Source organism: Thalassophryne amazonica, chromosome 17, assembly GCF_902500255.1.
Source record: "Thalassophryne amazonica chromosome 17, fThaAma1.1, whole genome shotgun sequence".
Taxonomy (NCBI): domain Eukaryota; kingdom Metazoa; phylum Chordata; class Actinopteri; order Batrachoidiformes; family Batrachoididae; genus Thalassophryne; species Thalassophryne amazonica.
The window spans coordinates 54,585,700-54,612,926 of record NC_047119.1 but is presented as its reverse complement, the minus strand read 5'-3'; the positions used below and the strand labels follow the sequence as shown (position 1 = coordinate 54,612,926).

The following is a 27,227-nucleotide window of genomic DNA, read 5'->3' as shown; positions in this document are numbered from 1 at the left end:
CCGGAAATGCCAAATGTTGAACTCTTCTTGGACTGACAATAGAGGAGATCTCGTGCAAATTCAGAGGGCAGTCGACACTGAAACCGGAAATGCCAAATGTTGAACTCTTCTTGGACTGACAATAGAGGAGATCTCGTGCAAATTCAGAGGGCAGTCGACACTGAAACCGGAAATGCCAAATGTTGAATTCTTCCTGGACTGACAAGAGGAGATCTTGCGCAAATTCAGAGGACAGTCGATACTGAAACCAGAAATGCCAAATGTTGAACTCTACACGGAGTGATAAGAGATCTCACACAAACTCAGTGGACAGTCAACACTGAAACAGGAAATTCCAAATGTTGAAATCTTCCTGGAGTGATAATAGAAGACCTCTCATGCTAGTAGAGGAGATCTTGTGCAAATTCAGTGGACAGTTGACACTGAAACCGGAAACGCTAACTTGAGAGGCGGTGCGCACCTTGACAGCCCTTGAGGTCAGTCAGTGACTATCTAGAGTGTAAATTACATGTCAAAATATTTGGATCTTTGAAAATAAGTAAATTTCTCTACCCTGAATAATCAAAATTCATAATGAAATAAGGACTGAAATGACATGGTGAGATGGTTAGAAGGCAGCTTCGCTCATTAATGTCAGTGACATGAAACATAACTAAAATAAGGGTAAATTTTTAAAATATAAGAACTTTTTTTAGTCTTAGAATAATTATTTTCTAATTTTAAATAATTAACTAAAGGTAAATGATTTGTTTTTAACACTAAACGAATGAGAAATTGTGATGTTTGCTGAGTGAACCTGCTGAACTGACATTTTGTTTTGCTGTTCCCTTAATGACATAAAACATTAAAAAAAATTACCAGTCAATAAACTCTCACTAACTTACTTACAATTTACAGCACACATACAGACACATTCCAGAGTAGAAACCTTACACCACCTCAAGAACATTTTACTGCTGCTTCGAGTAAAAAAGAAAAGAAAGAAAAGAAAAGAAGAAGGCGGCTCGACAGATGACGGGACAGCCAATAAGATCCAAGGAGAATTTTCAATTTTTACACTCTGTTCTTCGATTGGGCCGCGCCCCTTCAAAGAGGGCCCCGCCTCTGGGGAGCGATTGGACAGTTTTCCCGGCTCTCTGGTAGTCATTTGAATACGCTTCGCTTTGTGGTTCATTACGACGCTGTTACTGCTTCAAACTGTTTCAAATATCAGGAGCGGACGCACACAATGGAGCAGATTGCAAGAGACGCAGAGTGCTGAAAGTTTAACCCCACTGGGTGACTTCTTCCTGAAGCGAGGACGCAGCCGCACATTGGAAGGTACGAATAGTTTGGAGCGTCTTTTTATGCTTTTCTTCACTGTTTCAGTCAGGCAGATTGTGTTCAGAATTCCAGCTTTATAACACAGAGGTAAGGTGAAGCTCGATTATACATAGAAAAAAAGCTATTTAATATTATTTTATTACATGATAATGACATTGCTAACGTTTATAGTTACAAAAATAAAACTTTTTCATTGCTTTCTACTTTTTCAACTGCACCGCTTTTAATCAGCATTTAATTAATTTCTTGTGATTACAACCCCGCAGCTTTGCTGATATATGAAATTTCAAAGCAGCCATAAGGGTTTGTGACGTTTGGATTCTGGCTGCACACTTTTTTTAATTCTTTCTTGCTGCTTGTTTTTGTTATTGTTTACCAGTCACACTAGTTTATAATTAGGCCCAGTATTACTCACCACCAGCACCTGTGATGGGATTGTGGTGGCACAACTTGCTTTTTCACACTCAGCTTTTACTTTTACTGTGGGATGACTCACAAGCTCATGATGTTTTCCAGGCCTGGTGTCTGCAGCACACAGAACCACGCAGGGCTCCCAAAAAACATTCAAGCTGCCTCTTGTGTTTTCATTACATTCAGCCATTCAGTTTCTCAGAACACAAGGTGACAGCTTCACATGGTTTTTGACCAAACAAGTAGTCAAACAATCACTTTTCTTGTTGTTTTTGACAGCCAGCCAATAAATCAGGTTCAGAGCTGGTTAATCATTAAGCGACCAAGCTATTTTAGTGACTAATATGACCAAGTGGTGTTATTTATGACCCCATTGACTTTATATTGGAATACTTCCATATAAATAATTGTTTTAGGATTCTTCATATTTATTTTGCTCTAATATATTTGTCCATCATCCTTTTCACCCTCACTCTGGGCATCAAGACTCAGTCTCAATGCTTATACAGCTGTAAATCTTGCTTTTCTAGCTCTGTTGGCCATGCTTCCTTGAAAAACAGTAAAATATAATGATTAGACATGACAAATTGCAATACCATCTGAAGCTATAATGTTGAAAATCTCATAAGTCTTCCCGAGGGGTCATTAGTGACCCTCGCAGAAGTTTGGATTATACTTGTCACATGGATTGGCTGATCCTTGCAACCTTCTGTGAACAAAAAAACGGACAAATAGATTGACAAATTCATGGTAGGGAACTTTTTTCCTATTAAAACGAGAAAAATTATGCACAGAAATATATACCCGGGGTCATAAATGACCCCACTCGATCACTTGAGGGTTAAAAGGTAATATTCGGTGTAAAACCCAGCCATCCAGTCTGTCTTTGGCTCATTAAACCAGGCTGACACTAAGCAAGGTAAGGCTAGGTTAAGACTTTCTTATTGGTTTAAAAAGCGGACTGAATAGAATATTCTTTTGCTTAAACTCGTTTTGAATTAATTTAAAGTTGTTGAATACAACCACTTAATCTTTAACAGGAATGTAGCAAGTCCCCCCTTGTTAAATGAAAGGCACTGGAGAAGTGATGTATACTTTGCTCATGCACATAATTAGAGCTGCAACTAACGATTATTTTCATAATCGATTGGTTGATCAGTTATTTACTCGAGCAGTTATTTAGTTGTTAGGTCCATAACATGTCAAAAAATGGTTTAAAATGTTGTTTAATGTTATAAAAAGCTCATGACAATGCCTTCAAATGTCTTGTTTTGTCCACAGCCCAAAGATACACAGTTTACTCATAAAATACAATAAATAATAAATGTTTACATTTAAGAAGCTGAAATCAAAGAATTTGGAATAAAAAAAACACAAAACTATTAATTGATAATCAAAATAGTTGTTGATTAAGAGTCAAATAGTTGTTGATTAATAGTCAGTTAGGAAATATTCCTGAAAATGTGTTTTTTGGACAATAATTTGAACAGTCTTGGACCGATTTACTCCATAAGTTCAGACACTCACCCAGAGAATATTCCGACATAGTTTGGTGTAACTATGCTCACTCATTTATGAGCTGTTTTGTGCACAAACACATTTGCAATTACAAGTGTTACTGCTGTTGTGCAGTTTTATGAGTAAATCAGTTATCAGAATATTTATTTTTCTACTGGCTCATTCATTGAGTACTTGTTTTATGTAGCTTTGCAGTAAAAAGTAGGCTGTGATATTATTTGTGCAAAAACAAGAAAAAGTTCCAAATTTCTCAAGTCCTTCAGAAAAGCTTAGGATCTATTTACTTACTAAATTGAATGCCTCTTTGTCCCCTTAATGTACAGGCTTTATCACAGGCTGCTTAAACCTCTAATTTAGTGGTTAAGCCCATTTAATAAAACAGCCAGAGGAACGTAAACAGCATTTAGGGCATTAAGTGGTCTGTAAGCAGTCCAATGTTGTTGTTTTACCTCTGAACATATTCTATGAACATTCTACCTAATATCCTGGTAAATACAAGTGAGAGATAAAACTTATGCTGTTGCTTTTTTTTTAGAATATCCTTAGCGGCAGTGGTGATAATGTGTCTTTATCTGGTCTAACTGCAGGTTAATACTGTACCAGTCTACTGTATCATCCAGAGAACAGGTGTGCCTGTGTGTCTTTGAGTTTGTTTTCTTGTCTGTGGTTATAAAAACCTGATGGCGCATGCTTCAGTGAATAGTCTGTAGAATCATTCCGGTCATGCCAGTCTGAGTTTGCTTCCGGTCTTCTATCAAATTTAGGAGCAGGTGCTTTTTTTAAGGCTGACAGTCTGGTGTTTTGACAGCTGCTGCGGGCTACATCCATTTGCTGATTTGTGTTTATTTGAGTTTAATTGAGTTGGTCAAGTTGATGAAGCTTGAAGATTATTGATAACCAGGCTGATGTGCGTATAAATCTTATTTCTCAGAGTCTAAACATGGAACCTATGGTGCAATTTGTAAGAAGTAACTGGGAGACTGGAAGAAGTAACTGGGAACAAGGACAGAGTCATAAAACCCATACAAGTAGACTGATATGGTTGGTAATGCTTTGGAAACCAAGTAGGTCAAACTAGCATCTGAGGTGATGCTCGTATTGAGATGTGCATTCATGAAGCTGCACATTTTTCTTTTGATGGAGTTTTACTTCATTGGTTGCACATAGAAGGCTGACTGAAAGTTGTTTTATGTATGCCCTTACCTGCTGCAAGTAGCGTTAAAGCACATTAAGTACAAAGTTGAACAAAGATAGTGTTGGAGTAAATTGCTTTGTGGCACCCTGATAAAGCTTTTACAGGTCCTCTTATCAGGTGCTTGTAATCACCTGACATTCTGTTTCCCTTGTTAACTTTTCTGTTGCGCCATGTGTGCACTTTGAGCTCAGGAGCTCAACTTTAACCAAGTTAGTGTAGTTGAAGAGGCATTGCAATTCAGTGCTGAACAGATTTGTGCAAATACACCTGGTAAAATCTGTAATTTGATCTATTTTTTTCACAATTATGACAAACCTTATTGTGCTCCTATAAGTGACTCTCAGTTGGTGATTAACAATAACTCAACCTAGTTTTGTCTGCTGACGATGATGGTGAAAGAAATTGTTATACTCATCTTCCTTCAAAATGACAAAGCTATTTATTACAGAAATAAAAGTCCTGTCATTAAGATACATTAGCTTTATCTTTTTGGTTTCAACAAGCTGGAGTGTTTTCAAATGAATCCTTTCAGTTCCTCCTGTCCTTGTATACATGGGGACTTTCTGCACCAGTGCATCTTATTGTTCTACTCAGATCACTGATGCTTATTGTAATTTTGGACTTGAATAAGAGCATCTTAAAATAACACAGTTAGCTAACTTAACTGAATGCGCACTGCTTGCATGATTACACATGGATGCACTGTCCCACTTTTGCACTGTAATGCACTGTGCACTATTATGTATTGTAATAATAGTTGCAATTTTCCCTTGCACCACATTTGAGCTACCGTTCTTGTTTAGCCATAGGCAGTGATATTTGGTTATTATAACATGCAACTTCATTATGCTGCTTTACCAAAGACTGTAGGGCAAAGTTCTCTGTGTTCTCTGTGTTTATTATACTTGGCAGATGAAAAGGCAGACTTATGGCACATGACCTCACAGTTGTGACGTCTGCTGTGTTGTAACAAGGCATTTGCTGAAATCTTCTCTGATAGTATGACTGATGTAAAATGGATCCCAGGCCTGGTTCATGGAGAGGTGGGGCGTCATGTAGCCTGATGGTGGTAAATGGAGTGTTTGAAGACTGCTGTGTTTGTCTGATCTCTTCCTGGGGGTCTTTGTGTGTTTGTTAATGCCGTGACTGGATAGATAATACCGCTGTTGTTGAAGATCTCCCCCTTGTCTTCCCCCTCTTGTTATAGCTGGCCTCAGCGTAGCTGGGTATATGTTTCTACCTTTGAAAGGCACATTATGTGATTTTACAAAGTTGAGGAGGAAAGAGATTTTCTCTGTCCTGAAACCACATAATGAGGTCTGTGTTCATGCTGACGCTCTTTCAAATCTGCTGAGATTCTTCCTACAAATAGGTTTTCATTTTGGCACCCAATCTGAGTCCAGTTTTGGTTTTAGTCATGGTGCGAAAAGGCACTTTAGTTTCATCATAATTCATGAACATTAGTTTTCGCCTAGTTTATATGCACACATTAAACCTTGTGGTTATCCCAATAAAATATATTTATGCTGCACATTGCCTCTTTCTTTCTGTGTTTTATTCCAACATCAGACTCCTTAATGAGGCTGCAATCTGTCAAAGTACACAGACAGTGAAAGTATAAACGATGCTTTCAATGTGACGTGATAGAACTTTCTCATCAAGTTGACTGTAAAGAGTCCAACCTATGATTTAGAAAATAAAATTCCAGTGCTGTTACATAGAAACCACAGCTACCCAAAGAATAAACCTTTCAGGAATTCAGTCTGGGAATAATAGTTGTGTTTTAAGATTAGACATCCAAACAGTTGGTTTTGGCTGTACTTTTGACTCCCATAAGGTCATACTGTAGATGCTGTAGATCAAAGCATTTTTAAGAAGATTACATCTTGGGCTTCTGTTCAAGAAAGCATAAAGGCAAAGAGGTTGGCAAAAAAGTATTGAGATCATCAGAGATGAAGAAAGCTGACAGGAGTACAAGAAGATGTGGCTAAAGGTGAAAAGAGAAGTGGCATAAGCTAAGGAAAAGGCATATAGCGAGCTGTACAAGAAGTTAAACAATAAGGAAGGAGAAAAGGACTTGTACTAGTTGGCCAGAGAAAGGGACCGAGCTGGAAAGGATGTGTAGCAGGTTAGGGTGCTAAAAGATGCAGATGGTAATGTGCTGACAAGCATTGGGAGTCTGTTGAGAAGGTGGAGATAATATTTTGAGGAGGTGATGAATGAAGAAAATGAAAGAAGGAAAAGGCTAGATTATGTTGAGAGAATAAATCAGGAAGTGCAGAAGATTAATAAGGATGAAGTAAGGGCAGCTATGAAGAGTGGAAAGTCCAGATGACATTCCAGTGGAGGAATGGGAATGTTTAGGAGAGATGGCAGTGGATTTCCTAACCAGATTATTTAATAAAATCTTAGATCGTGAGAGGATGCCTGAGGAGTGGAGATGAAGTGTGCTGGTTCCTATTTTTAAGAATAAGGATGATGTGCAGACTACAGAGCTGCAGTAACTACAGAGGCATAAAGTTGTTCAGCCACAGCATGAAGTTATGGGAAAGAGTTGCAGAAGCTAGGATTAGGAAACATGAATGTGTATAAGCAGCAATATGGTTTCATGCTGAGAAAGAGCACTACAGATGCAATGTTTGCACTGAGAATACTGATAGAGAAGTATAGCGAAGGCCAGAAGGAGTTACATTGTGTGTTTGTGGATTTAGAGAAAGCATATGACAGTGTGCCAAGAGAAGAGTTGTGGTATTATGTGAGGAAGTCTGCAGTGGCAGAGAAGTATGTGAGGGTGATGCAGGACATGTGCAAGGATAGTGTGACAGCGGTGAGATGCGCAGTAGGAATGACAGACTCATTCAAGGTGGAGGTGGAATTACACCAAAGATCAGCTCTGAGTCCTTTCTCATCTGCAGTGGACATGTTGGCAGATGAGATCAGACAGGAGTCTCCATGGACTAACATGTGTGCAGATGACATTGTGATCTGTCATGAGAGGAGCGAGCAGATTGAGTCTAGCCTGGAAATGTGGAGATATGCTCTGGAGAGCAGGGGAATGAAGGTCAGTAGGAGCAAGACTGACTCCATGTGTGTGAATGAGAGGGAGCCCAGTGATATAGTGCAGTTACAAGGAGTAGAAGTAGTGAAAGTACATGAGTTTAAATACTTGCGGACAACTGTCCAAAGTATTGGAGAGTGTGGTAGAGAGATGAAGACGAGAGTGCAAGCAGAGTGGAGTGGGTGGAGAAAGGTGGCAGGAGTGATCTGAAAGAGTGAAGGGGAAAGTTTACAAGACAGTGGTGAGATACAGAGGACTTGGTAAGATGGAAATGATTGATCTGCTGTGGCTTGCCCTAATGGGAGGAACTGAATGAATTTTCCCCACTGTTACAGTGGGGAAAATAAGTATTTGAACACCCTGCAATTTTGCAAATTCTCCCACTTAGAAATCATGGAGGGGTCTGAAATTTTTATCTATGGTGCATGTCCACTGTGAGAGACATACGAGGTCTATTAGAAAAGTATCCAACCTTATTATTTAAAAAAAAAACATGGATTTGAATCGTGTGATTGCGTCAGACAAGCTTGAACCCTCGTGCGCATGCGTGAGTTTTTTCATGCCTGTCGGTTGCGTCATTCGCCTGTGAGCAGGCTTTGAGTGAGGTGTGGTCCACCCTCTTGGCGGATTTTTATTGCGAATAAATCTCTGAACGATTTGGAGCTTTGCTGCATCAGTTTGTTTCCAGAAACTGTGAGAGACCTCCAGGTGGACACCGTTCGAAAAATTAATATGGCTTTCAGGTACGATTTTATGGGGATTAAACAGATTACGGAGTGTTACTGCCGCTTTAAGGACTGCCCACAACTCCTGAGAGCGCGGCGCGCTCCCAGCCCCCATCGACAGGCTGACACCCCGCTGAAACAACCAGATCATTTCCAACGTGAAGGCTTTGTTGATCCGGGACCTTGTCTGACTTTCACAAAAAGGCAGAAGATGTGGACATCAGCACTTTTTCGGCACATTTCACCGTTACAGGAGTTTTTTTCATGGAAAGAAAAGCGGAGGGACGCGCCATGGAGCCATTCATTACGCAGGACAAAACCACCTCGGTGTTGGTCTCACAGGATGGCTTTCAGGTGGATTTCAGACGGATTACGGTTGCTTTCCAGTCGTGTGAATATCCGATTGTGATTGTGCATGAGCTGGACATGCCAGAACATGTCCCGTGAGGCTTCATCACGGCGTTGCTTTGCACCGAGTGGCTGCACCGAGTGGCTGCACCGCGACGCGCGGAACTCCTCCGCACATCTGTCTTAATGTCCCGAAAAAGTGCTGATGTCCACGTCTTTTCACAATTCCTGTGCTAGTCGGATGACATACCGGATCAAGACAGCGTCCAGTTTAAAAATGAATGGCACGTTTCACTGTTACAGGAGTTTTTGTCATGGAAAGAGAAGCGGCTCCACCGCGCGTCTCGGTGCAACCGCTCGGCGCAAAGCAACGCCGTGATGAAGCCTCACAGGACATGTTCTGGCATGTCCAGCTCATGCACAATCACAATCGGATATTCACACGACTGGAAAGCATCCAAAGTTGTCTTCAATGAGGATGTAAAACTATTGACGAGATACTCTATCTCACTTACAGAGTTTAGGTAGCTACTCTGCACTGTGTTGGTATATGGCATTAGAGAACATAAAGAAGGAATCATATCCTTAAACCTAGTTACAGCGCTTTCTGAAAGACTTCTAGTGTAATGAAACTTATTCCCCACTGCTGGGTAGTCCATCAGAGTAAATGTAAATGTTATTAAGAAATGATCAGACAGAAGGGAGTTTTCAGGGAATACTGTTAAGTCTTCAATTTCCATACCATAAGTCAGAACAAGATCTAAGATATGATTAAAGTGGTGGGTGGACTCATTTACATTTTGAGCAAAGCCAATTGAGTCTAATAATACACTCAACAAAAATATAAACGCAACACTTTTGGTTTTGCTCCCATTTTGTATGAGATGAACTCAAAGATCTAAAAGTTTTTCCACTTACACAATATCACCATTTCCCTCAAATATTGTTCACAAACCAGTCTAAATCTGTGATAGTGAGCACTTCTCCTTTGCTGAGATAATCCATCCCACCTCACAGGTGTGCCATATCAAGATGCTGATTAGACACCATGATTAGTGCACAGGTGTGCCTTAGACTGCCCACAATAAAAGGCCACTCTGAAAGGTGCAGTTTTATCACACAGCACAATGCCACAGATGTCACAAGATTGGAGGGAGCATGCAATTGGCATGCTGACAGCAGGAATGTCAACCAGAGCTGTTGCTCGTGTATTGAATGTTCATTTCTCTGCCGTAAGCCGTCTCCAAAGGCGTTTCAGAGAATCTGGCAGTACATCCAACCAGCCTCACAACCGCAGACCACGTGTAACCACACCAGCCCACGACCTCCACATCCAGCATGTTCACCTCCAAGATCGTCTGAGACCAGCCACTCGGACAGCTGCTGAAACAATCGGTTTGCATAACCAAAGAATTTCTGCACAAACTGTCAGAAACCGTCTCAGGGAAGCTCATCTGCATGCTCGTTGTCCTCATCAGGGTCTCGACCTGACTCCAGTTCGTCATCGTAACCGACTTGAGTGGGCAAATGCTCACATTTGCTGGCGTTTGGCACGTTGGAGAGGTGTTCTCTTCATGGATGAATCCCTGTTCACACTGTTCAGGGCAGATGGCAGACAGCGTGTGTGGCGTCGTGTGGGTGAGCGGTTTTCTGATGTCAATGTTGTGGATCGAGTGGCCCATGGTGGCGGTGGGGTTATGGTATGGGCAGGCGTCTGTTATGGACGAAGAACACAGGTGCATTTTATTGATGGCATTTTGAATGCACAGAGATACCGTGACGAGATCCTCAGGCCCATTGTTGTGCCATACATCCAAAAACATCACCTCATGTTGCAGCAGGATAATGCACGGTCCCATGTTGCAAGGATCTGTTCACAATTCTTGGAAGCTGAAAATGTCCCAGTTCTTGCATGGCCGGCATACTCACCGGACATGTCACCCATTGAGCATGTTTGGGATGCTCTGGACCGGCGTATACGACAGCATGTACCAGTTCCTGCCAATATCCAGCAACTTTGCACAGCCATTGAAGAGGAGTGGACCAACATTCCACAGGCCACAACTGACAACCTGATCAACTCTATGCGAAGGAGATGTGTGTTGCACTGCATGAGGCAAATGGTGGTCACACCAGATACTGACTGGTATCCTCCCCCAATAAAACAAAACTGCACCTTTCAGAGTGGCTTTTATTGTGGACAGTCTAAGGCACACCTGTGCACTAATCATGGTGTCTAATCAGCATCTTGATATGACACACCTGTGAGGTGGGATGGATTATCTTAGCAAAGGAGAAGTGCTCACTATCACAGATTTAGACTGGTTTGTGAACAATATTTGAGGGAAATGGTGATATTGTGTATGTGGAAAAAGTTTTAGATCTTTGAGTTCATCTCATACAAAATGGGAGCAAAACCAAAAGTGTTGCGTTTATATTTTTGTTGAGTGTAGATTAAATGCAGTGTTGAGGCTGTCATTCTCAGCATCTGTGTGGATGTTAAAATCGCCCACTATAATTATCTTATCTGAGCTAAGCACTAAGTCAGACAAAAGGTCTGAAAATTCACAGAGAAACTCACAGTAACAACCAGGTGGACGATAGATAATAACAAATAAAACTGGTTTTTGGGACTTCCAATTTGAATGGACAAGACTAAGAGTCAAGCTTTCAAATGAATTAAAGCTCTGTCTGGGTTTTTGATTAATAAGCTGGAATGGAAGATTGCTGCTAATCCTCCGCCTCTGCCCATGCTACGAGCATTCTGGCAGTTAGTGTGACTCGGGGGTGTTGACTCATTTAAACTAACATATTCATCCTGCTGTAACCAGGTTTCTGTAAGGCAGAATAAATCAATATGTTAATCAATTATTATATCATTTACTAACAGAGACTTAGAAGAGAGAGACCTAATGTTTAATAAACCACATTTAACTGTTTTAGTCTGTTGGTGCAGTTGAAGGTGCTATATCATTTTTTCTTTTTGAATTTTTATGCTTAAATAGATTTTTGCTGGTTATTGGTGGTCTGGGAGCAGGCACCGTCTCTACAGGGATGGGGTAATGAGGGGATTGCAGGGGGAGAGAAGCTGCAGAGAGGTGTGTAAGCCTACAACTCTGCTTCCTGGTCCCAACCCTGGATAGTCACGGTTTGGAGGATTTAAGAAAATTGGCCAGATTTCTAGAAATGAGAGCTGCTCCATCCAAAGTGGGATGGATGCCGTCTCTCCTAACAAGACCAGGTTTTCCCCAGAAGCTTTGCCAATTATCTATGAAGCCCACCTCATTTTTTGGACACCACTCAGACAGCCAGCAATTCAAGGAGAACATGCGGCTAAACATGTCACTCCCGGTCTGATTGGGGAGGGGCCCAGAGAAAACTACAGAGTCCGACATTGTTTTTGCAAAGTTACACCCCGATTCAATGTTAATTTTAGTGACCTCCGATTGGCGTAACCGGGTGTCATTACTGCCGACGTGAATTACAATCTTACCAAATTTACGCCTAGCCTTAGCCAGCAGTTTCAAATTTCCTTCAATGTCGCCTGCTCTGGCCCCCGGAAGACAATTGACTATGGTTGCTGGTGTCGCTAACTTCACATTTCTCAAAACAGAGTCGCCAATAACCAGAGTTTGATCCTCGGTGGGTGTGTCGCCGAGTGGGGAAAAACGGTTAGAGATGTGAACGGGTTGGCGGTGTACACGGGGCTTCTGTTTAGAACTATGCTTCTTCCTCACAGTCACCCAGTCGGCCTGCTTTCCCGGCTGCTCGGGATCTGCTGGAAGGGAACTAACGGCAGCTAAGCTACCTTGGTCCGCACCGACTACAGGGGCCTGGCTAGCTGTAGAATTTTCCATGGTGCGGAGCCGAGTCTCCAATTCGCCCGGCCTGGCCTCCAAAGCTACGAATAAGCTACACTTATTACAAGTACCATTACTGCTAAAGGAGGCCGAGGAATAACTAAACATTTCACACCCAGAGCAGAAAAGTGCAGGAGAGACAGGAGAAGCCGCCATCCTAAATCGGCTAAGAGCTAGTAGCTGCGCTAAGCTAGCGGATTCCTAAAAACACACAAAGTGAATAATGTGTAAATAATTTAGAGGTGATTCAGCAGAGGGAGTGCTTTAGTTAAGGCTCGTGAAGATTACACTGTGAAACAAATCGTTATCTGGTTAACTAGATCAATCTAACTGCGCAGATTAAACAGCTAACAGATACAGCAAAACACCGCTGTGCTCCGGAACAGGAAGTGATACAATACCGCAGTGAGAGCCAACCACCAGTAGAGGCAAGCCAATGCATAAAAAAGTCATTTCTCTCTTTCACAAATTTGTTGAAATCTGTGTCAGATAGAAGTTCCCCTTGTGAAGCCAGTGTAGTTCAGTGCCAAATGTCTTTTTTTAACATCAGCTGCACATTTTAGAAGGTCCTTTTGTGACCATTCCACTTCAAATCTGTGTTATCATCATCAGAATCCGTGAGGTGGATGGGCTGCCTTGGAAAAGGTGATGTGCCCACTAATACACATCTCACCAAATTTGTGAACAAATTGCAGTAGAAATAATCCCTTTGTGTGTATAGACGAAGTCCTAGAGCTTTTACTTCATCTCATTAAAAATGGGAGTGAAAACAAAGGGGCATGTGCTTTAATTTGGCTGTCAAATCAGAGTATTGTGTTATTATTTTTTTAGTGTATTTCAACAAAATTCATCTAAACAACCTGTTGAAATATTTTGTCTCATGTAACCATCTGAAACCAGTTTAACACCAGATTGGAGTTGTTACAAGGCAGCTATTAACACATATAAAGTATTCTGAAAGCAGTTTAAAGCTTGTTAAAGGGAGATTATCTCTAAAATAGTCAGATGAATGACACTGTAAGGTATTTTAGTAGCTTAAAATACTTGCCTTAAGCAAGTTTATACACTCTGGCCACAGTGTATAACAGTTACAGGACTCAGAACAATTTTTTTTATTATTTTAAGTCTTGTTTGTCAACATAGTTTGATTATTTTTAATGTCCATCAGGAATCAGTAAGCCTGTTGCAGCTGAGCTGACTCATTGCGGGTTATGCTATCTTGACTTAACCTGCTCTGTGCTTTGTTAGATTAAGGATGGGTTGTTCTGAACACATAATCTTTTAACGTAGTTAACAGGCGAACAGCAGGCAGAGATCACAGAGTTCAGAAGACGAGCTGGCACCGGGCTGGCTTACACTGGCGGAGAGCCAAGCACCACGGTATACCAGCAGTGTGTGTGTCACGAAAGTCATAGTTTGTGTGTGACATATGTGTGTTTGGACTGTACCAGTATAACGCCAGGCGCCATGGCATACATGGGGTTGTGTGCATAAGATATTGGCTCTTTCAGATGCTGCTCTATCAGCACTGTGACGGACAAACACGATTTGTGCATATGTGCGTCGCTGTGTGTGGTATGAGTCTGTGTGTGATGTACGTGCGTGCGTCTCGACTTACACTGGCATCTGGTTCCTAGACAGACAACAGTAGCTGGAAAAGAAGGCTCCAGAGTTAAAGCGTGCCTTAGTGGTGATTTGGGATCGGCTTACCTTTCCAAGATCCAATTATCTTCGCCATTAACACCAACAATCACTGCTGTACCCAGATCAGCCATCTGTCTTCCTACCTGGTGTTTTTTTTTTTTTTATTCTAGTTTTACAAAGGTTATTTCGACAAATAAGAGTTTATTTATGTTGGTTTAAAATATACTCAACAAAAATATAAACGCAACACTTTTGGTTTTGCTCCCATTTTGTATGAGATGAACTCAAAGATCTAAAACTCTTTCCACATACACAATATCACCATTTCCCTCAAATATTGTTCACAAACCAGTCTAAATCTGTGATAGTGAGCACTTCTCCTTTGCTGAGATAATCCATCCCACCTCACAGCTGTGCCATATCAAGATGCTGATTAGACACCATGATTAGTGCACAGGTGTGCCTTAGACTGCCCACAATAAAAGGCCACTCTGAAAGGTGCAGTTTTATCACACAGCACAATGCCACAGATGTCGCAAGATTTGAGGGAGCATGCAATTGGCATGCTGACAGCAGGAATGTCAACCAGAGCTGTTGCTCGCGTATTGAATGTTCATTTCTCTACCATAAGCCATCTCCAAAGGCGTTTCAGAGAATTTGGCAGTACATCCAACCAGCCTCACAACCGCAGACCACGTGTAACCACACCAGGCCAGGACCTCCACATCCAGCATGTTCACCTCCAAGATCGTCTGAGACCAGCCACTTGGACAGCTGCTGAAACAATCGGTTTGCATAACCAAAGAATTTCTGCACAAACTGTCAGAAACCGTCTCAGGGAAGCTCATCTGCATGCTCGTCATCCTCATCGGGGTCTCGACCTGACTCCAGTTCATCGTCGTAACCGACTTGAGTGGGCAAATGCTCACATTCGCTGGTGTTTGGCACGTTGGAGAGGTGTTCTCTTCACGGATGATGCGAAGGAGATGTGTTGCACTGCATGAGGCAAATGGTGGTCACACCAGATACTGACTGGTATCCCCCCCCCAATAAAACAAAACTGCACCTTTCAGAGTGGCCTTTTATTGTGGGCAGTCTAAGGCACACCTGTGCACTAATCATGGTGTCTAATCAGCATCTTGGTATGGCACACCTGTGAGGTGGGATGGATTATCTCAGCAAAGGAGAAGTGCTCACTATCACAGATTTAGACTGGTTTGTGAACAATATTTGAGGGAAATGGTGATATTGTGTATGTGGAAAAAGTTTTAGATCTTTGAGTTCATCTCATACAAAATGGGAGCAAAACCAAAAGTGTTGCGTTTATATTTTTGTTGAGTATAGTTCAAGGCCAAAGTGAATCAACAGAGGAGGGGTAAAATCGTGTGATTGAGTGTAATTCCTTTCAAAGGCACCGCTTAGTCATTGTTTTGGGTAATTAAGTTGCTCAATTGACTAGTTTCATAAGGTTCCAAAACCCACATCACATTCCCAGGCAGGGAGGGCCATGCAGAGTTGTGCTGCAGCAGCAAACAACAAAATTATAGGAGCTAAGATAATAAAGGTCTTGACATAATAAGTAGTGATTTAGGGAGGCACTTTTAAAATCATAAACAAACACTGCCAGTTTAATTCATTTTAATTCTTGTAAATTTAGTCATTGAATTGGCGAGGTGCTTGACAGATTAGTCAACAATAATTCTTGTATATTTTGAGCTTGTTTGTTCATGTGTTTATCGCCACCTCCACACACTTGTGTTTTGCTGTCGGCTCTTACAGGTATTTATATTCCAGTGAATTATCTTGGAGATGTGTTTTTTTATGGTTTTCAGTTGATGAAAACCATATTATATTTTTATTTCCATCATCTTTTGTGCAGATCAGGGGATGCTGTGTCTGTGCCTGTGCCAGGTTTAGGCTTATTTGTTCTTTTCTTTCTCTCTCCTCCTTATTCTTTCTAAATTTCTTTGTGGTGCATTTTAGTTATTATAAAGCCAATGGCCAAAGTTCTTAAAGACCTCTAACGTGGCCATGTGAACGCTAACCCTCACATTTTGCACTTTAATAGACAAATCTGTGGTTTAGAAGTGGTCAGTATAATACATTCAGGCTTGTGTGACATATACTCTGTATTTTATATTGTTTCTTCCTTCACATTTTATTTCAAATTATTAAAGCCTTATCCCAAACACTAACCATTTTTGATAATATTTGCAAAGAGAAATAAAAATGCCAGTGCATGGCCATAGGTCCCTGTGAGACATGGCAAAGTTTTGCATGGATGTTTTTTTTTTTTTTTTGTGGCAGGTCTGAAAGGAAATGTTGCAGCTCTTCTCCTCGCACCAAAGGCATAAAAGTGAAGCCTCTGTAGGGGTGTTCTGGTGGCATGCCCCACCCACCGCCCACAAAATTCTGAAATTCTTGATACAAAATGGTGCATTCTGACACATGTAATAAAGGTGTCTGAAAGTATCAGATTACTCCTTTTTGGACTTACTACAGTTTTTTTTTCTTACTACAGTATATATACCTTAGAGCAAGGTATGAGGGGTGAGTGAGAACTTAGACTGACCCAGAAATATAGGGTGCAGTTATCCATCTTTTGCATTCTGAGAAACCAACATTTTTCAACATTGTACCCAGTGAGTCAAAACATAATACAACCCCTGGCAATAATTATGGAATCACCGGTCTCGGAGGATGTTCATTCAGTTGTTTAATTTTGTAGAAAAAAAGCAGATCACAGACATGACACAAAACTAAAGTCATTTCAAATGGCAACTTTCTGGCTTTAAGAAACACTATAAGAAATCAGGAAAAATAATTATGGCCGTCAGTAACGGTTACTTTTTTAGACCAAGCAGAGGGAAAAAAAAATATGGACTCACTCAATTCTGAGGAATAAATTATGGAATCACCCTGTAAATTCGGCTGCCTTTCTCTGGCATTCAGCTGAGAGGCGCCTGTTTAGGCCTCTACTGGTGGTTGGCTGTCACTGCGGTATAGTATCACTTCCTGTTCCGGAGCACAGCGGTGTTTTTCTGTATCTGTTAGCTGTTTACTCTGCGCAGTTAGATTGATCTAGTTATCTAGATTACGATTTGTTTCCCAGTGTAATCTTTACGTGCCTTAACTAAAGCACTCCTTCTGCTGAATCACCTCTAAATTATTTACACATTATTCACTTTGTGTGTTTTTAGGAATCCGCTAGCTTAGCGTAGCTACTAGCTCTTAGCCGATTTAGCATGGCGGCTTCTCCTGTCTCTCCTGCACTTTTCTGCTCTGGGTGTGAAATGTTTAGTTATTCCTCTGCCTCCTTTAGCAGTAACGGTACTTGTAATAAGTGTAGCTTATTCGTAGCTTTGGAGGCCAGGCTGGGCGAATTGGAGACTCGGCTCCGCACCGTGGAAAATTCTACAGTTAGCCAGGCCCCTGTAGTCGGTGCGGACCAAGGTAGCTTAGCCGCCGTTAGTTCCCCCCTGGCAGATCCCGAGCAGCCGGGAAAGCAGGCCGACTGGGTGACTGTGAGGAGGAAGCGTAGCCCTAAACAGAAGCCCCGTGTACACCGCCAACCCGTTCACATCTCTAACCGTTTTTCCCCACTCGACGACACACCCGCCGAGGATCAAACTCTGGTTATTGGCGACTCTGTTTTGAGAAATGTGAAGTTAGCGACACCAGCAACCATAGTCAATTGTCTTCCGGGGGCCAGAGCAGGCGACATTGAAGGAAATTTGAAACTGCTGGCTAAGGCTAAGCGTAAATTTGGTAAGATTGTAATTCACGTCGGCAGTAATGACACCCGGTTACGCCAATCGGAGGTCACTAAAATTAACATTAAATCGGTGTGTAACTTTGCAAAAACAATGTCGGACTCTGTAGTTTTCTCTGGGCCCCTCCCCAATCAGACCGGGAGTGACATGTTTAGCCGCATGTTCTCCTTGAATTGCTGGCTGTCTGAGTGGTGTCCAAAAAATGAGGTGGGCTTCATAGATAATTGGCAAAGCTTCTGGGGAAAACCTGGTCTTGTTAGGAGAGACGGCATCCATCCCACTTTGGATGGAGCAGCTCTCATTTCTAGAAATCTGGCCAATTTTCTTAAATCCTCCAAACCGTGACTATCCAGGGTTGGGACCAGGAAGCAGAGTTGTAGTCTTACACACCTCTCTGCAGCTTCTCTCCCCCTGCCATCCCCTCATTACCCCATCCCCGTAGAGACGGTGCCTGCTCCCAGACTACCAATAACCAGCAAAAATCTATTTAAGCATAAAAATTCAAAAAGAAAAAATAATATAGCACCTTCAACTGCACCACAGACTAAAACAGTTAAATGTGGTCTATTAAACATTAGGTCTCTCTCTTCTAAGTCCCTGTTGGTAAATGATATAATAATTGATCAACATATTGATTTATTCTGCCTAACAGAAACCTGGTTACAGCAGGATGAATATGTTAGTTTAAATGAGTCAACACCCCCGAGTCACACTAACTGTCAGAATGCTCGTAGCACGGGCCGGGGCGGAGGATTAGCAGCAATCTTCCATTCCAGCTTATTAATTAATCAAAAACCCAGACAGAGCTTTAATTCCTTTGAAAGCTTGTCTCTTAGTCTTGTCCATCCAAATTGGAAGTCCCAAAAACCAGTTTTATTTGTTATTATCTATCGTCCACCTGGTCGTTACTGTGAGTTTCTCTGTGAATTTTCAGACCTTTTGTCTGACTTAGTGCTTAGCTCAGATAAGATAATTATAGTGGGCGATTTTAACATCCACACAGATGCTGAGAATGACAGCCTCAACACTGCATTTAATCTATTATTAGACTCTATTGGCTTTGCTCAAAAAGTAAATGAGTCCACCCACCACTTTAATCATATCTTAGATCTTGTTCTGACTTATGGTATGGAAATAGAAGACTTAACAGTATTCCCTGAAAACTCCCTTCTGTCTGATCATTTCTTAATAACATTTACATTTACTCTGATGGACTACCCAGCAGTAGGGAATAAGTTTCATTACACTAGAAGTCTTTCAGAAAGCTCTGTAACTAGGTTTAAGGATATGATTCCTTCTTTATGTTCTCTAATGCCATATAACAACACAGTGCAGAGTAGCTACCTAAACTCTGTAAGGGAGATAGAGTATCTCGTCAATAGTTTTACATCCTCATTGAAGACAACTTTGGATGCTGTAGCTCCTCTGAAAAAGAGAGCTTTAAATCAGAAGTGTCTGACTCCGTGGTATAACTCACAAACTCGTAGCTTAAAGCAGATAACCCGTAAGTTGGAGAGGAAATGGCGTCTCACTAATTTAGAAGATCTTCACTTAGCCTGGAAAAAGAGTCTGTTGCTCTATAAAAAAGCCCTCCGTAAAGCTAGGACATCTTTCTACTCATCACTAATTGAAGAAAATAAGAACAACCCCAGGTTTCTTTTCAGCACTGTAGCCAGGCTGACAAAGAGTCAGAGCTCTATTGAGCTGAGTATTCCATTAACTTTAACTAGTAATGACTTCATGACTTTCTTTGCTAACAAAATTTTAACTATTAGAGAAAAAATTACTCATAACCATCCCAAAGACGTATCGTTATCTTTGGCTGCTTTCAGTGATGCCGGTATTTGGTTAGACTCTTTCTCTCCGATTGTTCTGTCTGAGTTATTTTCATTAGTTACTTCATCCAAACCATCAACATGTTTATTAGACCCCATTCCTACCAGGCTGCTCAAGGAAGCCCTACCATTATTTAATGCTTCGATCTTAAATATGATCAATCTATCTTTGTTAGTTGGCTATGTACCACAGGCTTTTAAGGTGGCAGTAATTAAACCATTACTTAAAAAGCCATCACTTGACCCAGCTATCTTAGCTAATTATAGGCCAATCTCCAACCTTCCTTTTCTCTCAGAAATTCTTGAAAGGGTAGTTGTAAAACAGCTAACTGATCATCTGCAGAGGAATGGTCTATTTGAAGAGTTTCAGTCAGGTTTTAGAATTCATCATAGTACAGAAACAGCATTAGTGAAGGTTACAAATGATCTTCTTATGGCCTCGGACAGTGGACTCATCCCTGTGCTTGTTCTGTTAGACCTCAGTGCTGCTTTTGATACTGTTGACCATAAAATTTTATTACAGAGATTAGAGCATGCCATAGGTATTAAAGGCACTGCGCTGCGGTGGTTTGAATCATATTTGTCTAATAGATTACAATTTGTTCATGTAAATGGGGAATCTTCTTCACAGACTAAAGTTAATTATGGAGTTCCACAAGGTTCTGTGCTAGGACCAATTTTATTCACTTTATATATGCTTCCCTTAGGCAGTATTATTAGACGGTATTGCTTAAATTTTCATTGTTACGCAGATGATACCCAGCTTTATCTATCCATGAAGCCAGAGGACACACACCAATTAGCTAAACTGCAGAATTGTCTTACAGACATAAAGACATGGATGACCTCTAATTTCCTGCTTTTAAACTCAGATAAAACTGAAGTTATTGTACTTGGCCCCACAAATCTTAGAAACATGGTGTCTAACCAGATCCTTACTCTGGATGGCATTACCCTGACCTCTAGTAATACTGTGAGAAATCTTGGAGTCATTTTTGATCAGGATATGTCATTCAAAGCGCATATTAAACAAATATGTAGGACTGCTTTTTTGCATTTACGCAATATCTCTAAAATCAGAAAGGTCTTGTCTCAGAGTGATGCTGAAAAACTAATTCATGCATTTATTTCCTCTAGGCTGGACTATTGTAATTCATTATTATCAGGTTGTCCTAAAAGTTCCCTAAAAAGCCTTCAGTTAATTCAAAATGCTGCAGCTAGAGTACTGACGGGGACTAGAAGGAGAGAGCATATCTCACCTATATTGGCCTCTCTTCATTGGCTTCCTGTTAATTCTAGAATAGAATTTAAAATTCTTCTTCTTACTTATAAGGTTTTGAATAATCAGGTCCCATCTTATCTTAGGGACCTCGTAGTACCATATCACCCCAATAGAGCGCTTCGCTCTCAGACTGCAGGCTTACTTGTAGTTCCTAGGGTTTGTAAGAGTAGAATGGGAGGCAGAGCCTTCAGCTTTCAGGCTCCTCTCCTGTGGAACCAGCTCCCAATTCAGATCAGGGAGACAGACACCCTCTCTACTTTTAAGATTAGGCTTAAAACTTTCCTTTTTGCTAAAGCTTATAGTTAGGGCTGGATCAGGTGACCCTGAACCATCCCTTAGTTATGCTGCTATAGACGTAGACTGCTGGGGGGTTCCCATGATGCACTGTTTCTTTCTCTTTTTGCTCTGTATGCACCACTCTGCATTTAATCATTAGTGATCGATCTCTGCTCCCCTCCACAGCATGTCTTTTCCTGGTTCTCTCCCTCAGCCCCAACCAGTCCCAGCAGAAGACTGCCCCTCCCTGAGCCTGGTTCTGCTGGAGGTTTCTTCCTGTTAAAAGGGAGTTTTTCCTTCCCACTGTAGCCAAGTGCTTGCTCACAGGGGGTCGTTTTGACCATTGGGGTTTTACATAATTATTGATTATCAAACTCTTAAAAGAGGGTAAATCATCACGCAATGTTGCAAAAGATGTTGGTTGTTCACAGTCAGCTGTGTCTAAACTCTGGACCAAATACAAACAACATGGGAAGGTTGTTAAAAGCAAACATACTGATAGACCAAGGAAGACATCAAAGCGTCAAGACAGACAACTTAAAGCAATATGTCTCAAAAATCGAAAATGCACAACAAAACAAATGAACGAATGGGAGGAAACTGGAGTCAACATCTGTGACCGAACTGTAAGAAACCGCCTAAAGGAAATGGGATTTACATACAGAAAAGCTAAACGAAAGTCATCATTAACACCTAAACAGAAAAAAACAAGGTTACAGTGGGCTAAGGAAAAGCAATCGTGGACTGTGGATGACTGGATGAAAGTCATATTCAGTGATGAATCTCAAATCTGCATTGGGCAAAGTGATGATGCTGGAACTTTTGTTTGGTGCTGTTCCAATGAGATTTATAAAGATGACTGCCTGAAGAGAACATGTAAATTTCCACAGTCATTGATGATATGGGGCTGCATGTCAGGTAAAGGCACTGGGGAGATGGCTGTCATTACATAATAAATATTGTGCATATTGCACAATAAATGCACAGGTTTACGTTGATATTTTGGACACTTTTCTTATCCCATCAATTGAAAGGATGTTTGGGGATGATGAAATCATTTTTCAAGATGATAATGCATCTTGCCATAGAGCAAAAACTGTGAAAACATTCCTTGCAAAAAGACACAGGGTCAATGTCAAAATAGTCGGGATCTTAATCCAATTGAAAATCTTTGGTGGAAGTTGAAGAAAATGGTCCATGACAAGGCTCCAACCTGCATAGCTGATCTGGCAACCGCAATCAGAGAAAGTTGGAGCCAGATTGATGAAGAGTACTGTTTGTCACTCATTAAGTCCATGCCTCAGAGACTGCAAGCTGTTATAAAAGCCAGAGGTGGTGCAACAAAATATTAGTGATGTGTTGGAGCGTTCTTTTGTTTTTCATGATTCCATAATTTTTTCCTCAGAATTGAGTGAGTCCATATTTTTCCCTCTGCTTGGTCTAAAAAAGTAACCGTTACTGACTGCCACAATTTTTTTTCCTGATTTCTTATAGTGTTTCTTAAAGCCAGAAAGTTGCCATTTGAAATGACTTTAGTTTTGTGTCATGTCTGTGATCTGCTTTTTTTCTACAAAATTAAATAACTGAATGAACATCCTACAAGGCCGGTGATTCCATAATTTTTGCCAGGGGTTGTACATTCTTGAGAAATGTTGGTTTCTCAGAATGCAATAGATGGAGAACCACATCCTACTTTTCTGTCATATACTTTATATAGGAATTGCAAAAAAAAAAGAAAAAAAAAAAAAGACTATTTTTAGGCTGTCTGAAGTAGTGCTAAATAAATAAGGAACAATCAGAGATTTCTGATGTCCGCCATTCTGGATCTGGATCACCTCCAATATTCAGTGGAGTCTCCCATGACATAATTTCTATCTGTGGCACAAATTTGTTCAGAAACCACAAAGTAGTTTTGACGTAATCCTTCAAAGCATATATAAAGTGAAATCTTGATCCAGATTACCTCCAAAATTGCAAATTTAGTGAGAATCTGTGAAGTAGTTTTGACGTAATCCTTCAAAGCCTATATAAAGAGAAATTTTGATCCAGGATCTGGATCCGGATCACCTTCAAAATTTGGTGGAGTCTTCCATGCCCTAATATCTACATATCTGTGGTGCAAACTTGGTGAGAATTCATGACGTAGTTTTGACGTAATCCTTCAAAGCCATGTAAAGTGAGTGAAATCTTGATCCAGAATCCGGATCCAAATCACCTCCAAAATGTAATTGAGTCGACCATGGCCTAATATCTATCGCTGGTGAAAATTTCTTCAAAAACCATGCAGTAGTATTGGCGTAATCCTGCTAACAGTCAAACAAGTAAATAAATAAATGCTGATCACTTCATTATGTCTTTGCTGGATGTAATAATCCCCTCAAACAACTTATTAACAACTTTTTTATGTGTTCCTTGAAAAGCCAACAAACTTCAACTATGTTACTGCGTGCATCCTTATTATTTTCAAAGTTTATCAAGTGAATGCTGTTTTCGGATGTTTCCAAATTGGCATTTCCTATTTGCCATGAATACAGCTTTAATATGAAGCTATAAGCGGACCTGGAAGTCCCGGCTTCCACACTGTAAAACACTGAAATGAGGCACATTGCAATATACAGTTACATGCAAAGGTTTGGGCACCCCTGATAATTTTTATGATTTTCCTTTATAAATCATTGGTTGTCTGGATGAGAAATTTCAGTTAAATTTATTATATAGCAGACAAATACACTGATATTTGAGAAGTGAAATGAAGTTTATAGGATTGACAGAAAGTGTGAAATACTTATTTAAACAAAATTAGGTAGGTGCATAAATTTGGGCACCCCAACATAAAAAAATACATCAATATTTAGTAGATCCTCCTTTTGCAGAAATAACTGCCTCTAAATGCTTCCTATAGCTTCCAATGAGAGTCTGGATTCTGGCTGAAGGTATTTTGGACCATTCTTCTTTACAAAACATCTCAGGTTTGTTGGTTTCTGAGCATGGACAGCTCACTTAAAATCACACCACAGATTTTCAATAATATTCAGGTCTGGGGACTGAGATGGCCATTCCAGAGCATTGTACTTGTTCCTCTGCATGAATGCCTTAGTAGAATTTGAGCAGTGTTTAGGGTCATTGTCTTGTTGAAAGATCCAGCCCCAGCACAACTTCAACTTTGTCACTAATTCATGAACATTGTTCTCAAGAATCTGCTGATATTGACTGGAATCCATGTGACCCTCAACTTTAACAAGATTCCCAGTACCTGCACTGGCCCCATGGCACGATGGAACCACCTCCAAATTTTACTGTAGGTAGCAAGCATTTTTCTTGGAATGCTGTGTTCTTTTTCAGCCATGCATAACAAAACTGATAGCTGAAATCTCTGAGATAGCTTTTTGTATCCTTCCCCTAAACCATGATGTAGATCAGTCATTGTTTTCAGGTCATTTGAGAGTTGTTTTGAGGCTCCCATGTTGTCACTTATTAAAAGAGATGCAAAGAGGGGAAACATTTGTAAATGGCCACCTTAAATACCCTTTCTCATGGTAGGATTCAACTGTGTAAGGAAGTCAAGGGACAATGAGCTTACCAAACCAATTTTGTGTTCTAGTAATTAGTGCTCAATGTATTCAAATTATAAAATGACAAGGGTGCCCAAATTCATGCACCTGCCTAATTGTTGTGTGTTGGGGGGTTTGGCTGGATGTTTTTGTGTTGTTTTCTTTTCTTTGCTCTCCAGGTGGTATGCAAACTGTTTTTTGTCTGTGGAGGCGGTGCTGGCAGAAGAGTCCTTCACCCTCATCAGCATTATTAGCTGCACCTGTGGATGATGCTCACGTGTAAACTTAAAGACTTTCAGCTGAAGCAGATAATGAGATGGCGTTCTGCATTTAAGCCATGAGTGGTTCAAGCAGAATTGCCGGGAACTCGACCTTGTGAAGTTCGTTTGTGAGACGCTGAGGACCGCGCCAGGGTTTGACACATCGTGCCTGTGAAGGAGGACGGGTGAGGGACACATGCTGTCAGCACACATCAGAGGTGATTATTGTCTGAATGATCGTTAATAGTAATTTGGCATTTTGTTACGCAGTATATTTGAACATTGATGAGAATTGTGCAGTTTGCTTCTCACTGCCGTGGCGTACGGACTGATGATCCTCCACATGTTGTGAGAAGCTGCTCATTTACATAAAGCTTAAATTCAGACCTGAATGTGTTGCTGATAGTGTGTGCCTCTGAAAGATATTTGCTGTAGCTCTGTTGACTTACCTCACCTTTTCCATCCTACACAGAGTCAGTTTGTCGTGTCCACCTGGGGGGTGTTTGGCGGTGAATCTGAGTCCAGAAACGCCGATGCTTCGATCCTTTTGGGCGCTGGAGAGTGCGCCGTCCTTCACTCCGCCAGACAAACTCAATATTTATGTTGTACACTAATTATTGCACTGGAGGGGAAATAAAATTGTTTTGTTTGTGGAACCGCTTTCTGGTTATTTAGCGCTGGGTTCGGTCAGACGTTGGTCCGCTCCTCAACCTGCGTCTGCACATAACACTAATTTTGTTTAAATAATTATTGCACACTTTCTGTAAATACTAGAAATTTCATTTCACTTCTGAAGTATTACTGTGTTCATCTGCTGTATGACATATTTAACTGAAATTTCTTGTTATGTGTCGACGCGGGTTGAGGAGCGGACCTGCGTCAGACGGAACCCAGCGCTAAAAATAACCAGAAAGCGGTTCCAATAACAAAAACAATTTATTTATTTCACCCACTGGTGCATAATAAAGTGTAAAACTAAAAGAGCGTCGTCCTTCTGGTGGAGTGAAGGCTGGCACGCTCTCCAGCGCCCAAAAGGATCGAAGCCCGGCGCTCCTGGACCCACTACCACCGCCAAACACCCCCCAGGTGGACACGACAAACCGACTCTCTGCGAAGCATAGAAGAGGTGAGGTAAGTCAGCAGTCACAACCAATATCCTTCAAAAGACACACACTATCAGCAACACATTCAGGTCTGTATTTTAAGCTTTATGCAAATGAGCAGCTTCTCACAACAGGTGGAGGATCGCTTGTCCACACGCCACAGCAGTGAGAAGCAAGCTGCACAATTCTCATCACAATTCAAGTATACTGCGTAACAAAATACCAAGTTACTATCAACAATTAGTCAAACACTTAATTACCTCTGATGTGTGCTGACAGCATGTGTCCCTCACCCTTCCTTGCTTCACGGGCTCGATGTGTCAAACCCAGACGCGGTCCTCAGCGTCTCACAAACGAACATCACACGGTCGAGTTCCCGGCAGTTCTGCTTGAATCACACATGACTTAAATGCAGAACGCCATCCAATTATCTGCTTCAGCTGAAAGTCTTTAAGGTTGCATGTGAGCACCATTCACAGGTGCTGCACATGATGTTGATGAGGGTGAAGGATTCTTCAGCCAGCACCTTCTCCACAGACAAATCAGTTCTCATGCCACCTGGAGAGCAAAGAAAAGAAAAGAACACCAAAATATCCAGCCACACCCCCCAACACACAACATTTCTGATGCAGACAACCAATGATTTATAAAGGAGTGGCCAGGAGTGACCAAAATTTTGCATACAACTGTATCTGACACCGCTCTCTGATTTGTTTTTGTTTTTTTTTTTGCTAAACTGGTTTGAGTCCAGTATGGTGACAATACATTTTTTTGCAGTTCACCACACTGGCTTTTCTGTTTAACTTTTTTTTTAGTTAGTTTTAACTTCTTGTGTATTTTACTTTGCATATCTTTAACTTTTTACTTTTCATGCCTTCACCAGTCCATGGGAACCAAAATTTCAGTGTCTCTTTGTCTCAGATAGATCTCTTTCAGTGTAGCTTCTTGTTCTGACTTTAACACAAAGTTAACACCCAAGTCTTTCATTGCCAACTGTATCAAAACATTCCAATCGTATCTTTCTGAGCTCTTCCGCATCAAACTCCATCGTGTCAATGTTTACAA

General features: G+C 41.0%; 1 protein-coding gene across 2 annotated transcripts in view; it reads left to right on the top strand.

The window, feature by feature from the left end:
• The first annotated feature begins 1,169 nt into the window (after window positions 1-1,169).
• LOC117529530 (ras-GEF domain-containing family member 1B-B-like) overlaps window positions 1,170-27,227 on the top strand; it is a 48,375-nt gene continuing 22,317 nt past the window's right edge. For both annotated transcript variants that reach the window (XM_034192335.1, XM_034192337.1), the window contains exon 1: window positions 1,170-1,320. The gene's annotated coding sequence lies outside the window, so the exon portion shown is untranslated. The remainder of the gene's footprint in view (window positions 1,321-27,227) is intronic.